General features: G+C 36.9%; 2 protein-coding genes and 1 long non-coding RNA gene across 3 annotated transcripts in view; 1 reads left to right on the top strand and 2 right to left on the bottom strand.

Annotated features, from left to right (window-relative positions):
• The window catches only part of LOC310880560, a 32,472-nt gene extending 16,415 nt beyond the window's left edge, over positions 1–16,057 (top strand). The window contains exon 2 of the long non-coding RNA XR_014571758.1: positions 1,048–16,057. This is a non-coding gene — a long non-coding RNA (uncharacterized lncRNA). The remainder of the gene's footprint in view (positions 1–1,047) is intronic.
• The window catches only part of TAMM41 (TAM41 mitochondrial translocator assembly and maintenance homolog), a 130,512-nt gene that overhangs the window by 64,504 nt on the left and 49,516 nt on the right, over positions 1–16,492 (bottom strand). The window lies entirely within an intron of this gene.
• Positions 1–16,492, bottom strand: part of VGLL4 (vestigial like family member 4) — a 92,405-nt gene that overhangs the window by 64,504 nt on the left and 11,409 nt on the right. The window lies entirely within an intron of this gene.

The following is a 16,492-nucleotide window of genomic DNA, read 5'->3' as shown; positions in this document are numbered from 1 at the left end:
GAAAAAAGTCTGATGATGGTCTGAGAAAGCCTTCCTTTCAAGTTTCTTTGGGTTTAAATTGGGATATGTCTGACTCCACCAGAATATAGGAAATATAGCAAAACTAGTCAAAATGAGGACTTTATATCCACATATATTACATTAATTAGAATTTCACAATACTGTTCATGGGAATAAGCAATGGCAAGATTGCAGCCTTGGTAAAAAATAAAAAAATAAAAAAAAATCTGCAGTACAGATGATCCCAAGATCAAAGTTCACCTTACAGACTTATCAGCGGGGTTCAGCTACAAAGGGAAACATACCATCAGAATTATATCACATATCTATACCAACACAGCTCGCCATGTGTATGCATCATTTCCTTGGGGAAAAGTACCTTCCTGGGGTGGCCTGAAGAATATAAACAGGGTGCTGAAGGCATGCCTGTAATTTTTTCCTAAATGAATAATCCTACCCAATTCAGAAGCCAATAGGTGCTTTATATTTTCTCAGACTGCAGCAGATATGCAACAAGTAAATGAACGTTGTTAATACCATAGCAGACCAACTGGGCTGCCTGCATAAAACGCACACATTATTCCCTGTCAAAACTACTGTCTGATTGTTAGATTCTGTGCCACCAAGAAAATCAGTCTCAGGAGAGCGAGACAGTCTTTACACCCCTCCATTCTTTTCTGAACACAAACACGTACATGTGGAACAGGAATTTTCAAAGTTTAGCACAATTTTTACAGAGTAGTAATTTTGCAAGCAGTAATGCTTGCACTGCAGTCACTAATCTCATGTAACTCTTTTACTGATAGGCAGTAACAGCTTCCTTTTTAGACACCACTTTCTCCTACAGTTTTCCACGTACTTATTGAAAACAGAAAACTCCTATAGCTTCAGAAGTTTGTGAACTGTCTGTGCTGATTGACGCTTCTCTCCAGTTAGAATAACACAAGAGATAGCCATCACATTACAGAATAATATTTGAGTGTCTGTATTACACGAGTTGTGCTAATTTATGCCTTTTTTTTTTTTTTTTCCTATAATCCCAAACAGGCCAACCAACTTGGGTTGAAGCCTGTTTGATGAAGCTTTCCTTTGCTTCCTGGAAGACAGGATTTTTGTCAGGAATGTCTGTGCAATGAAGACAATCCCGAAGAAACCAATTAGCCACACCAACCACCACAGCAGTTGGCTTGGGATTAGATATCAAGAATACTATCTGGAGACCGTCGGAGATTATATATCAAATAACTTGTTAGGTTTAAATGAAAAAAATGACTATTAAAAAAAAAAGTGACACAATTCAGTGAATTGTGTTGCATAACAAGCTTTCAAAATAAATTCTGAATCTTTGAATGTAACTGCAAAAACTTGTGTAATATCATTTACCATAAACTTAGTAAGACAGTGATTCTAGATAAACAGCTGTAGTTGCAGAATTTCAGTAGATGACAGTGAGGCCTCCTAACTTAAAAAACACATAAGAAATTAATGGAAACATCAAGTTCTTGTCTTCACACACTGACATGTATACCACCTCCCCTTACATTCCAGTTAAGAAGTTTAAGAATAAACGTATTTAGTTTAACTGCACTAAGCTCTAATAAGACGTGAATCATTTTAAATGGTTGTATATTGATGAAGGGTATGTTAATTACAGGAATAAACTCCACATTAGATACTATTTTGTCATCATAAGGGTCTGCACCAGTTACACTAAGTTGATTCTTTGCATTAGTTTCCAAGTAAAGTTGCTATAACTTCTATACATAGCCTAAAACTGAGAAAGTATGATACCAGTATCTAACTGTTTAAATAAATAAATTCTGATTCCTTTGCAGTTGTGGTGAATCCTGCTTTCCAATACTCAATGTGCACAGTTGAAAGGAATCAAAAACAAAACAAACAAAAAAACCCCAACATACTCAGCAGAAATGTTGGCTTGGTTTCGGAAACTAAATCACAGAAAACTCCTCAGTAGCACCTCTGGGAAGTCAGTGGCAGGCAAGCATCTCTGACCCAAGCCAGGGAAGGAGCCTAACTGATCCAGGTGCAAGGCAGTGATTCCTGTGCCAGCAGAAAATCCGGGGGAGTAAGTAGAGAGGCATAACCCATCCACTACTTTCCACAGAAATCAGACAGAAAATCAACAACCTCACCTCAGCCACCCTCAGCTCCTGTGGATTTCTGAACTCAGCAGGAGCCAGACCTCACAAGATAAGCACTCTGCTCAGTGCTGCTTACATCAGAAATACGAAGGCACAGCACACTGAGCATCACCCATAACCTCTTTAGAAAAAACAAGACTGGGTTTATGAAAAAGAAAAAAGCTGAAACAGTTTTTAATGAAGAAATACACTGATCTACCATGCAAACTGTCACCGGTAGTCATCTGAAGTTTAGGCTAAAGTCCTTGGCCACTTGGAGAATTCATGTTAAAAGCATGATTATACCTTAGTTAAGGGTTAATGGGTTGTTTGTTTGTTTGTTCTTCCTGCATGGTTCTAAACTAAGTTAGGAATGAAGCCTGATGTTGTGGTTACATGAGCATTACGTGCACAGTATAGCATGGCTTCAAGAAAACTGTGATAGTTCTTAAATACACTCAACCACCAGATCAAAACTATCTGTAGTCTGACAATCTAGAAAGCAAGGAAATCAGTCTATTTCTCAAATTCAGAGGAAACTGGAACAGTTACCATTTTGCACTGTGATAATTTTATTCCTCATATTTGTCTAACATAGCACCAGTAAAGTTAGACACTTTTGCCATTCATTTAAATCATGACAGATTCAATGCCTACTTCACAGTATAGTGATAAAACCAAACCCTATAGCCTGAAAAAATCATTATCAGCTAAAATATGACTGTAACAGAAGTTAAGAAATAACTTTGCAGCTCTTAAAGGATCTTTTAAGGCATCAATTCCTCCTCTCCCTCCCCCCCAACTTAATTCCCAGTAGAACCTGCTATGCTTTTCCAGCTTTCTTCTCACACATTTGCTTCAGAATGACCTGGATATTATGGCTTATAAAAATGTTTATATACCCAGACTTAAGAATTACAGGCTAAAACAGCCCGTCAAAAATTCATACCACTGCAAAGAAATTGCGCTAAATGTGCTAAGAATGTACGATTGTGGGACAGCCATAATCAACCATCTCATAATTCCTGCACCCCTATATTCCTACATTTCTCACCCCATCTTTCACTCACTGTTAGCAATATAGTTTCAGAAGAACAAATCCCAAATTGCAGTGAGGTACGTTTCAGTTGAAGCTGATGGCCCAAACCTCTCTGTTCCACTGTTCTAGGCATACACTCTCACCTCAAACCAAGTATCTTCAAATTATTTCTTGCTATTTCAGCAAAAGGCAAAAGAAACTCACATTAAAAAAATAAACAAAAAATCAAGACTGACATATTACTTAGTGATTGGATAAAAGTATCTAATAGTTTAAATATCTCATTACATTAATACAATTAATTTCAGTGCAATTTCTTGAAATTAAAATAATCTGTTACCTTACAAATGACGTTAAGTGGATTTTCTCACAGACATACAAACACCAGAAGTGTGATGACACCAATTCACAATGAACATTTAATTAAACAGTTAGCCTGTGGAACTTAATTCCAACAATAAATTGTAGATTCATTTCAGCCTGCAATCTATTACCCCTAGGCACAAAGCAAAGAACTACAAAGCAAAAAACTACGAGTAACCACACAATACTGCCACCATGGTGGCAGGTAAAAAAGCAAATTAAACAAAAGACCTCAGAGAATGCAGAGGACTAATTTTGAAAAAAAAAAAAATCTGATTTACTTATCACAAATACCAGAACTTATTTGCATGTTCTGGAGGGCATAAAACAATTGCCGTAGGGATTAGGAACGAACACTGCTCTCTCACACGTGCATACCTCCTGTGAAGAATTATGCAAAAATCACCGAAATGCGTGCAACCTTTAACATGTGGCTGCCTCCTGCAACTGCCAGGACACAGGGTTATCAGCAGCTAAGCTGCTGTCCTGCTTGGGATCCAAAGACATCCTTTGGGTGATTACACACATACGCTACTACACATGTCCCCGGTCCCTCTCAGGATTAAAACTGTGATAAGCCATTTATCAACATTGACTCCTTTTTCTGTACTTGCAACAATTCTCATTTTGAAACAGCTGGTAGTTGCCCCTAAATACAAGAATTTAAGCATTATTTTTTCCACAATCTCAGACTGAATGCACATGCATATTTGCCTATCTCACTTTTACAGACAAGTACGTACTCTTGAAAAGCTGTTTGTGGGCCACCAATCACAAAATGTTTTTTGCTCTGTTTTATCTTTTCTTTGTTTTAAATGAATGCATGTGTGTAACTATTTTTCTTCATATGTTTGTTTTTAAGTATTGGCTTAAAAAAACAAGAAACAAAACACAGCTCAAAGCAAAAATCTACTCCCAGGAACATGAGCATAAATACAGAATACATGCAGAAAACCAATTAAATTTTGAATGATCCAGATCAAAACTTAGACAAAACTAATCTAAGGGAACCCAAAGGAAAAAGGAAATCATTACAAAATAGAGATTAGCATATACTCTTTCTGAAGCTCCCATATCTGCCACATCTTTTCATAAAATAATGGTTAGAAGAAATACAAGAAAAGGTCTGAAGAAGAAAAATTGTAATCTGCTTTAAACCATAACAGTACCACTGGAAAATATGATCCCACATTAGTGCATTTGATGCTACCTCTACATTTACCGTTATTGCAAAGGTTCATCACTTCCAGAACAGGGCACAACAAAAAGAGAAGTGAGGGGCTAAGACGGACTCTGACTGACCCAAAGAAGCTGGGGAGCATTCAATATTCCTAGTCAGACCCCTCAAAACACTGTACAGAATTTCTAATACTATTCTATAGCTAACGCCAGTTCCTCGACAGTAAGAAATCATGAAAACATGCAACACTTCATTGCACCTTTTGGGTGTTTTTTCAAACCCCTTTTCCTTTAGGGGGAAAAAAATACAAAATTGTTTGTAATCATTCTGTACATCACACCAGAGAATAAAAAAGCACCTCCCCCTTTTCCTACCAGTTTAGAATAACCATGTAACAATTACTAAGCTTAAAACGAAGCGTATAGTACAGACTCATTCATTTTTATTGTATCATGAAAACGGAACCTTGAGTGGAATACATGGAATAGCAAGCAAGCACCCAACCTGTCTGCCAGCAGTGACCTTTGCTGCAAGAGGATGCTGGCAGAGAAATTGCAGTTCTGGGTTCAAAGAGTGAAAGAACATAAGACCAGAGTGGAAACTGTCATATCCATAAGGGAGCTCCCCACTGAAATATGATTTTTATTTTCAATTGAGGTAAGGTACATTTGCCTTTAAATGTTGAGACGCTGTGGTTTACAAGAATGTAGTAAAAAAAACTCAGCTAAGTTTTTTCCCCCCAGTATGGGAGACAAAGAGAACCTGAAGTACCTTTAAGAGAAGACATAGCTCTGCTGGAGTTCTGACACATCATGAAGTAATTCAAATAATGATAAGAAAGTTGACCAAGAAGAGACACATGCTAGCAACATAAGCTTATCCTTTTTTTGGACGTTTGAGTGTCTGGGTGAGCCATAGATACTCGCACATAGGAAATTACCAAACCTTCTCAGAAAAAAAGCAGATTTATCCTCTGGCAGAAAGGCACTTATAGCTATTTGTACTCCGTTAGAAATTCCAAGCAGTTATCAAAGCATAGCATCAAGCACAGGCAACAACAATAGGAAAAATCCTGGACATAAGAAGTTGGTAACTATAACACTTGGAAGAAGATAACAGACAGATAACAAATCAAGGCCATGTACTGATGAATTCCTACCTTTAACATTAACAAGCAGCATCTGCAGCTTGCAACAATATGTAAATTAAAGAGTTTTGAAACACCGCTCATCTGTACTGAAGCTTCTATTTCTGATACGCAATAACAGGTGTTCTATACCTACCCGAGAAATTCTTCATCTGTTTTGGGTAACAGACGTCAAAGGAAAAGTCAGAGTAGCATCATTTTTAGAAATATGTCCACTTACTTCATTGAACATTCAAATTTCAGCCATAAAATGAAAATGATAACCTCCTAACAACTTCACGGAGAACAGTGATTTATAGGGGAAAAGGAAACACAGAGTACATTAAAACATAATATTTAGTATCCAAACTGAAAAATATAAGAAAGGTCTTCCACCCAAATCCTCCTTTATTACTTTATACATTCTCATTATATTCACAGGATCCCATACTATATATCACAGGGGAAAAAAAAAATCTATGAAACTTGATTACAGACTCACTGCTACATTCCAATGTCTACCATCTCCTATCTTGCTGGCACATCACTTTCCAGCTTCTCAAAACCATCAAAAAAAAAGTCTAGTATACAGCCCCCCCCCCCCCCCCAAATATCCTATGTTGCATTTCAGCCAGAAGACTTGGACCTCCATTTCTGAGCTGTACACGCAAACGTCCCCAAGCAGAGCCCACAAATGTTACGTCCTGCTAGAGATCACCTAAGTGGTCACAACTCTTTTCAACCAGGAAGTCCATCGCTGTCATTCCTTAAAAGTTTCTCCTGGCTTGCAACATTCATCCCATGCTGGACCCTTACCCGTATAATTTGTTTTCAAATACAACACTGCAAGGCAGAAAGCATGCACCTATCCTGCTTTAAAAGTGACTTGGAAAGACGTGCGTGCTACCAGAAAGAACAGAACACCGCTGTTGTTAATAACTGAAACAAACAGCTAAGGAGAGCATAAGCGCACATGTTCAAACAGATCACCGCATTGCCAGGAGTGAATAGCCAAAAGTGGCAGTGAAAACCTACATTTGTCTATTATCACAATCTTCCCCTCATTACTATTAACTTTTGGGTACGACTGAAAACAGAAAGACAGCAGCATTAGTGTTTTTGCATTAAGGTCAGTGGAACAGCATATACTACCACTAAGGCCATATATCTGAGAAATAAAAGAAAAAAGAATTGTAAAATAGACCTGTGAGATTATCAAAAGATCAGGCAGACACCTGAGCAGATCACCATTAAAAAATAATAGTCTAGATAGGAAGAATTATGAAGTACTAGACAGCTACATAAGACTGAAGTTATTATTTCAGCATGGCACTGTAGCTGTCATGTGGACCTAACGATTTGTTTGGTTCTTCTCTACCTATAGAAATGGAGATCTTAAACTTTCAATGGAGAATTAAGTGAAGAAGCACCATTTTTTTTCTGCCCTCTTCTGAATACAGGAGAATTCCTGAACCCTTCAGCAAAGCTGCTGGTTGGGAACCCAATATTGTGCATGATTATTTTAACAATGAAAATTATTTTATTAGTGGTGGTAAAATACTGAAATTTTCACACAGCAGATATACACAAAACATACAAGTGTGCCAAATGATGTTTTCAGTTACATCATGGAGTAAAAAGTCACATTACTGAGCACCATAATAAGCACAGTAATAATTCACACATGGAAATCTGCTGCATGTTTGTTCCCACAACCCGTGGCCAATCTATGAAACAAAGTCACAAAATATTAGCAGGAATCCCAACACGGATGCAACCTCCCTATTGCATTCCAGCACAGTTACGTCAGACAGGCCAACCTAACATGCTTCAGGTGTGAGCCAACAAGTAACTGTCCATGGTTGAGAAGAACTTTTCTTTGAAATACCTGCTGCAGACTTCTGCCAGTCACAGGGTGGACAACTCTGCTTCAGCAAAACACATCTCCCCTTCCAACAGAGAAGCAAATCATGGCTCTCCCTAAAAATACATTAGGATACAATCGTATCTCCTTTTAAAAGCTAAGTTTCCTGCTGAGAGCTTATGATTTACTTTAACTTCATTGCTTTCTCTGGTCTTCCGTGGGGCACCTTTTCCTTGCCACTTCCACTGTTAAGAATGGTGTTGGAGTCCATTAACTGACTGGGTTTCTCTGCATGCATTTTGTTTTAATATCAAACACGGATATGCACAGCATACATTTTGGATGGGAATTTAATTATGCCTATGTTTTAATGCCTAGCACAACCATGCTGCAATATACTATTGTAATACAGGCAAACCTTACTAAAATACACTATTTGGAATGATTCTGCCTTACAACTTACAGCTATTTGCAGTAACAACATGACCTAATTCTTCATGTTATCTTCTTCTTCTGACATTGTCTTTTCCTTTTAAAACATGCTCTGCGGTTGTTATGAAAGTGGGTATCATATGAGATTTGGCTGAATAACTAAGGAAGTGAAAAAGAAATTCATGAGATTTCATTCCTGATGTCAAACTGCATTCCAGTTCTTAACTATGTTGGCATGCTCTGGGAAGCAAGGAGCTAGTCTGTTCAGAAAGTTAAACTGACCTTTAAAGGCAAAACATCTGTTGAGAGTCATGAGAAGTTCAGTCAAATGGATTAAGGCAGCTGACCCACTGCTTGATGGAACCACAAGACAACAACATAACCAGTTATTGCTATTAACTCACGGAAAGCCTATCGATATCAAGTACTTTGGACAAGAAGAGTCAGTGCAGAGGTTTCTATCGAGACTAGTTAACTATTATTAGACTTTTAAAAAATATAGATTTTTACAAAAAAGATAGATTGAAAATTCACAAACTGTTTTTTCTTTACACGGAAAAAGACAGTATGAATATTGTCACTTTTTCAAGGCTTTAATATTAAAGAAAGCAGTCTTAAGTTTTTCACATATTTAAAAGAGCAATAATATGACCAATTTCAAACTATTTTACTAAGGACTACTATAAATGTTAATACAGCTAATAATTTTAAAGCTAATTAGCTATTCAACTATACTTCTAATAATAGAGCTCATCATTTTCATATATACGGATAGTTTGGTCAGGTAAATATGACAAAAGAAAGCAATATAACTATGGTAAGTGCTGGCATTATGCAATACACACATTCTGAAATTCTCACAAAGACCAAGGCCCTTGCACAGTAAGATCATGAATTTCCATCAGAGGCCAACACTGCTGAACTTCAATGTACTTGAAATCTAGACCCTGTTGGAAAACCATGATGTAGTCCACTGACAAGATAACTCTTAAGATAAGAACTACTGAAAGAGGTTCCCCATTCACATCGTTATTTGGAGGTAAGTTCGGGGGGAAGTAAAATTCTTGCATGCTTAGACAGTCAAATTCATTCCAGGCCAGGCTAAGCAAGAAGCACATGAGGATATAAAAACTGGGAGAGGAGACAGATGGAGCCATAGAATAACCGTTACTCTTTTGCTATTATGAACCAGATATATCCTGGCTCTAAAGAAAGCAAATAAAGGCCAGAGATTTATAATAGTAAAGTTACAACTGCAGTAAACAGCTGTTCTCACAGGAACCAAACAGACAACATGGGCATGACCCAGAAAACAAGAGCAGTTACTGCTATGGCTGCTTTTTCAGGAAAATTTAAGCCTAGTGCATGGGATAAAATGAATTAATTTAAAAGAAAAACACAAGAACACAAAGGCAATTTCTGTCCAGCTACCCTTTAGAATTTATCTTTTTTACAAAACAATAAATCTATTTAAACAAATTTATTTCCTGAGTTATCAAGGTATTATCACCTAATACAGTATTGTTGTATCAGATGGACTAAAATACTCTTTGTTATACAGTTTAGAGCGGTGTTTTTTTTAAGACCCATTTTAATGTATGTATCATTGAATTTAAAATCAGAACAGAAGTAAAAACAAACAAAAAAAAGAGCAATAAATCATTTCACAATTTCTGAAACAAGAATTTCTCCTTTTAAGCTTATGGATGATAGACAATTCTGTAGTGACACTGTTTATAGATGCATGGAAGATTTGTAGCAAGTGTGCTTACACAAGTAATTGATTTTTGGTTCAGCAGCAAAAGGGGAATATTTAAAAGCAAGTCATTTTGATGTTTGCATCTTAGGGGAGAAATATGCTCTCTGCAGCCTGAAGCAAAGTATTGCAGGGGTTTTTTGTTTGGTTGGTTTTTTACTAACAACAAAGGGAATGAGTTGTAAAGCAGAGTGGGATAGCTGCCTCTATCCTCCCTTTATTTCATTAGCCATTAACACTCATCCTGGACTGGAAAAACCCATGATCAGCTCTCTCCTCCTTCAGGTCAGAATCTCAGTGGCATGCCATAAATGAAGTCCAGGCTCCCAGCAAGGGAAAAGAAAACACCAAACATATGTTCATTAACTAAGCACTTACATATTTCTGTTTACAACAGAACTGCAAATACTCAACAATCATTTCACTGAAGACTGTACAACAGAAAAAGGAGTCGAGATTGCATAAGACCACTTCAGTTTTAACACTGCAGGGCTTCTAAAAGAATTGACTTCACAACTTTAATACTGTTTTAACATTGTGTGTATAAAAACAATGCATTTAAATAAAACCATCCTTTTATTTCAGCATAAGGTCTTTAAATCATAACAGAACACAAAGCTTTCAGAGTCCTCCTTTCTTAAATACAATCTTGTAATTACTTACAGAAAAAGGTACTTTCATATCTGCTTGCCTGTGTAAACAAAGTGAGGAATTGTTACATTGCACAAAAGACATTATCTTTCCCCAAAAGCCAAGTTTTCCCATCTGGAAGATGAATTACACTCATTCCAGAATGCATGGCATCTGGTGCATAGAACCTGAGCGACGGGAGGGGCAGCACGCCTAGCGGCAACAAGCCGGCCGGGAAGTTGTAAAGCACTCCTAACGTTTCCAGACACATGGATAAAACTTTGCAGTAACTATAAAAATATTAAACAAGGAAAGGGATAGACAACAGAAAATATATCAAACCCAAAGTATTCCTGAGACATTCCAACTCCCTTCTCTCAAATTCTGCCCTAAATGAGAGCAGTAGCTTTGCATGTGTGACACAGATTTCCAAGCACGTCCTGACTCTGTGCTCTTACAGATGCGGGAAGAACATCCTGGGAAGTCACCCTGCATTTCACAGCACAGCCTGTAGCATTCCTAAGTAAGGTAGAACTTTATTTTATTTTATTGATTTTTTAAATTTTTCGTGAAATAAGCTGAATAATGAATATGAATGAATACGAATAATGAATAATCTACATTAAGAATGGCCTGATTTCCACATGCTACTATATTCTGCCTATCTGGAAGAACAGACAACATCCATTTGTGTAGTTGCAATTACCCACCATAAAACAGAAAAAACACAATGACCAAATATTTTTCTCCATTTTTTTCCCCAAATGCAGAATACAACAAATATTACTGAGCACAAAGCTCCAGGTATTGTGTTTCAGGGAATACAACCGTTCAGCAGCACGTGCACTGACAAGTTGCACATGGTGGTGTATGTGCTATCACACTCACAATATGGTATTCACTCAGCTGCAATTTTCTGAGCAGTCGTTGATATCTGATGACAAATTCCATTCTAGTAAGAAGATTCTTCTCCCTCCCTGTGCCAAACAACATTTAAAGAGAGAGTGTTTCAGTAAACATAATTTCCTTGGAGGTAATGCCACCAATCACTGCAAATGTTTTATCACCAATTACCTAAAAGGGATTCACAAAGAAAAGACACATTGTCTGGCTGACATCGCTCAGGAACTCTGAGCAGCCTGTTTCTGAGTCATTGCAGCTTGGGCAGAAACATCTGGTATGTTGAAGGATGCTACATGTTTACAAACTATAGGCAGATGAACGTCTTGATTTTTTTTTAATTAATTTGAAAAAATATATATTTAGACAGTTTGTTCCTGAAGGCATTACCATCACTCCACTGGCTATGCTAATGGTGTTCTACTCCTATTAAAATACATGTAGGCGCCATGCAGACAATAGCCCCATTTTCCAGCCTATTTAACAAGTTGAAAACATAACTCTACTCATTCTTTATCTCCTTGCTACAATAAACTTGGGGGGAGAGCGTGGAGTGAAGCTTTCTGGAGGTAAGAATATTTGATGGAGGGAAGAGGGGAGGAGAACACACCAGGCAATGAGTTTTCTCATTTAACACTCCTACTTCCAAGAAAATCCTAAAAATGATTAAATGGCCCTGATATCATTTTACAGAAAGCTCCTCTGTGAAAGTGTTGAGTAATAAAAACAGCTGAAGTGTTTCTGAAAAACAAAGAGTTGAAGGCCAGGAATTCATCCATGTGAGTATTTTATTAAAAAAAAATAAAAATGAATTAACTGATATTTAAAACAGGGAAGATATTAGCATTTTCCTGGTTCGTATGGTTCATAAATCTAAAAGCAGAACACTACGCATGTTATTACTCAGAGAGTTTTATTGTTTAAGGCTTTTGGTATTCATGCAGCAACAACAGATGATTCAGGCTGCATTTCAGTGATTGAACCACATATGTTTTTCCATCACACGATTACCAAACTGAAACATCACACTTCAATACTTTTCCTCCTTTCAGTACTAACAGATGAGTTATGCCACAAATTCTGCTCCAAAACTAGTAGGATTCCTGTTCTTCTACTATTGATTAAATGTTAAGTAAATGACTAGCTAACAAATTTATTTTAACACCTCCAATAGCTGTTGAGGGTTCATAAATGTAAATCTTCGCTGATACTGCTGCCTAGAAATTGTATTCGGCTCCAGAAAACTTCAATTTCTGTTTTGCTAGACGTCACATATAAGTTCTGACCATATAGTTTCTATTTCATAAAAGCTGTTCAATAACTTAATTGCTCATTAATTTCTGTAATTAAAGAATTCAGTATGTTAAACTGAGTTGCAGAACACTGAAGTCTAACCTTCCATCTCATTTTCATAATTTAACTCTTTGTCTTTAGTACATATCTGCCTTTTCTCTAAACCTACAAACATATTCATCCAATCATCAAACTGGTAGAAAGATAACAAAATCGTTATTTTAATTTACCATGAAAGAGGAAATAACTCTTCATATGGACAATTCACTTACTTTCATAGGAGAAAAAATTGTGAAGCACTTCATTTTCCCTCCTTTCACCCAGTGAGGGAAAAGTCTTCTGAAGAAGTCAAGCTCTACATGAAAGATTGGGCTGGGTTGGTTAGTAACAGACACCTAAGAAGAGCTGACAAACCCTGATTAAAAATCCTCAGACTTTGAAAGTAGTGAAGAACAATGTGCATACAAACTACAGTGAAATCTATTTACAGAGTGCAAAAGAAATAGCCTGGTTTGGATGGTTGTGTTGTCCCCAACTTAGCCAAGTGGGATTTCAGCAAGCATTGTTGGCAAAACAAAAAGTAGGACATTCAGTTAAAAAAAAATGACTCGCTCATTTACTGGTCTTGAAAGTCACAAGAAGCAAGATTTTCAATAGAATTACATAAAAGTTTTTTACTATAAGGGAGATATTTATCTACTCTAAACTGGGGAAAAAACAAGACACTGATTTAGTCAGTACCCAGTGGCAATGGTATCTTAAGATTATCGATAATGACTGATCACTTGCTCAGGTAAAGGAACAGAAACTTGCACGATATTCTTCAAAGCAAAGGATTTTTAAAGGACAGTTTCCCTATGCACAATTTCATGGTGCTACTATGAGCTACTGTAAAAGACAATAGCAAATTTATTTCCTGAATATTCCAAAATCAACATGCAGAAAAGGATAAGTACTGCCACCCACCCACTACATTCCACTTCTATGGTAGCAAAAATTTTCGTGGCATCAAACTCTTGTAGGATTTTTTGCCAGACTGCTTTGCACACTAAGAACTCAGGCTTTAAATGAAGTTAGGGCATTAGCAGCATAGTGAATAAAGTGCTACAACCAGGTATCAGGAAATGCAAATTTCCATCTCTGCTTTTGACATCCTACCTAAGCAGATGTGGCCCCGTCTCACCACAGCAGTGCTCTGCTTGCTGCCCTTGACGGCCTCGAGAACAGGGACTACATTTTCCCCTGTATATGTACAGCACCAAGTATTACAGATAACATTAGCATTCTCAACAGTGTTACATTAAAAATAATTAAAAAAGATCAACTACAGAAGTACTGGCAAAACAATTAATACAAAACATAAAACTGGAGATATACTAAATTATTAGAGTATTATACCTATTACTGGGGACATAAAATGAAGAATGTTAGCATGAGAGGAAAATAGTTTACCATCAATATAGTCTGTACGAGAATTAACATTTAAAGAACTCAAAATATGTTCTACGTTGCCCTTACTGAACCACTTTGATTCCCTTCCACCCCTAAAATAACCACTCCATAAGTGACAAATGATAGTGAATTCTCTCTTACCTACAATATGCAGCTGTAACCGTTGCCTTGTATTGCTTTCTTACAAGATTTGCTTTGGACAGATATATGTAAATAAAAATACAAAAAGCAAGTCACGTTACAGACTATGCTCTATTAGAAATTTATCATCTCGTATTAAGGACTACACTGCTGTAGAATATTTATCACCCTTACTGCAAACATGTATTACTCCCCTTGCTTCTACCAGGAATAGGCTGAATTTGTGACTAGAAAACGAACAAGGCCTGTGACTTGATGCCTCTGTTTCACTGCTTGTAAAAATGCTATCGCTGTTTCTCATTTTTCTAAAGCAGATAAATCTCTTTAGCAAAGAAATGAAAATAAATAAATAAATGAAACTGATCTTTAAGGCTGCCCTTGTGCTAATTTAATTCATATAGCAAGTTCCATGCTATTCCTCACTTTTAGTCAGCCACAAAATTTTCAGGATCTTGAATATTTTCATTTCTGATTTAATTGTTCACACAGTAGGATGGAAGATATTTAAGATTCTGCAAAGATTGCTAAGAAAACCTGCCCTTAGACTCATTGTCCGTAATTTGCTATAAATTTACAAAGCAGACAGAAGAGTACAGGAAGAGTGCTAGTGATGCTAGAAACTTGCTGTCATTAATTTGTTCAGCACAAATAACAACACTCAAGTCCATTTCTATCACAAATATTGTCCACTTTGTATTTTAAAGTAATAAGCTTACAGTCACTACCTTCAACAGTGTTAAAAAATAACGAATTGTTCTCATCTCAGCCTGAAAGTATTCTTTTTAGGATCAGCTTTCAAAAACAACGAATTACTGTATATTAATTAATTAAGAGATGGTAGACAGCACAAAATTCAGTCTCCTAGCTGAACTGATTGACCTAAATGACGAAAAGTAAAAACTTATCTGTAGGTATTGTCTACATGAGAAATTTATTGCAAAATAGATTAGGGTAGGGATTTTAAAGCACAGCAGTTCTTCTGTACTAGAAATACCAACTACACAGTCTAGCTTATTATTTGAATTAAACTAAACCACATAAAAGGAACCATCGCCAAAGAATAATAGTCTTCACAGGCAAGAAGTGTAAAATAGCAATTCCAGGTTTACTTACATACAAAGATGGCACACACAACTGCAGTACACATGCAAGAAGCATGACTTGATCAAAGCTTTATTATTATTATTATTTTAAATGAAGTCCTCTATCACAGGGTTTCAAAATATAAAGCAAGACTTGATAGGTACGGACTTGGTACACTGTATTAGAATCCAAAGCTATTACCCTGGACTTTGTTGTGCCATTTATTAGCTGTTTCTAAAACTTTCATTTCCTCATGGAAGTATATTATCTTCTGTCTGCCAACAACAGACTTTTCACTATAATATCCTGAGAGGGAAGAAGCAACATGTATTTTTCTCATTCATTCCCATATTCTTAAACTGGAATTGCATGCTGGAGGGAAGCACAACTGAACTGTTACTACAAAATCAGCACATGACAAGAACACAGTGCTTTCAATGCATTCTGCAAGTACAAGTCCTCATTTTCTGTCAAACATCTCAAAATAAACTTGACTTTTGCAATTATACATTAATCCACATTTGATAAGGTTTCTACCAGCTCTGATAACAATCAATAGACAGCACACATACGCAGGTGTTCACTTCATAAAAAGACACTTTCCAGGCTCTGGAAAACAAAAAAATAAACAAAACAAACAAACAAACAAAAAAAAAACCACAGCAAAACCTTACAGGTGCCACTTACAGATAAATAGTTGCTCATCACCTACTCTTGCACTGAACAGTCACTCATAAACAGCACAGACTTCCTACATCCTATCCCTTTCGCTGTTGAAAACTGAGGGATTAGAGACAAGCCTTCAAGATGACAGGCATCCTTGTATGCTTTCTTTCCAGTGAAACAAGAAATCAAGTTTGGACAGCAAGTATAAATTGTTTATCCCATCCCTGGCAGTGCCCAAGGCCAGGCTGGATGGGGCTTTGAGCAACCTGGCCTGGTGAGAGGTGTCCTGGCCCATGGCAGGGGGCTGGGATTGGATGGGCTTTAGGGTCCCTTCCAGCACAAACCATTCTGCGATTCTATGAAAAACAAACTCCATTAGAAAATATCTTTGTCCTCTGCTTTAACTGTTATCATGTCCAAAGCAGT

Source organism: Anser anser (assembly GCF_964211835.1).
Source record: "Anser anser genome assembly, chromosome: 12".
Taxonomy (NCBI): domain Eukaryota; kingdom Metazoa; phylum Chordata; class Aves; order Anseriformes; family Anatidae; genus Anser; species Anser anser.
This window is presented reverse-complemented; position numbering and strand designations above follow the sequence as displayed.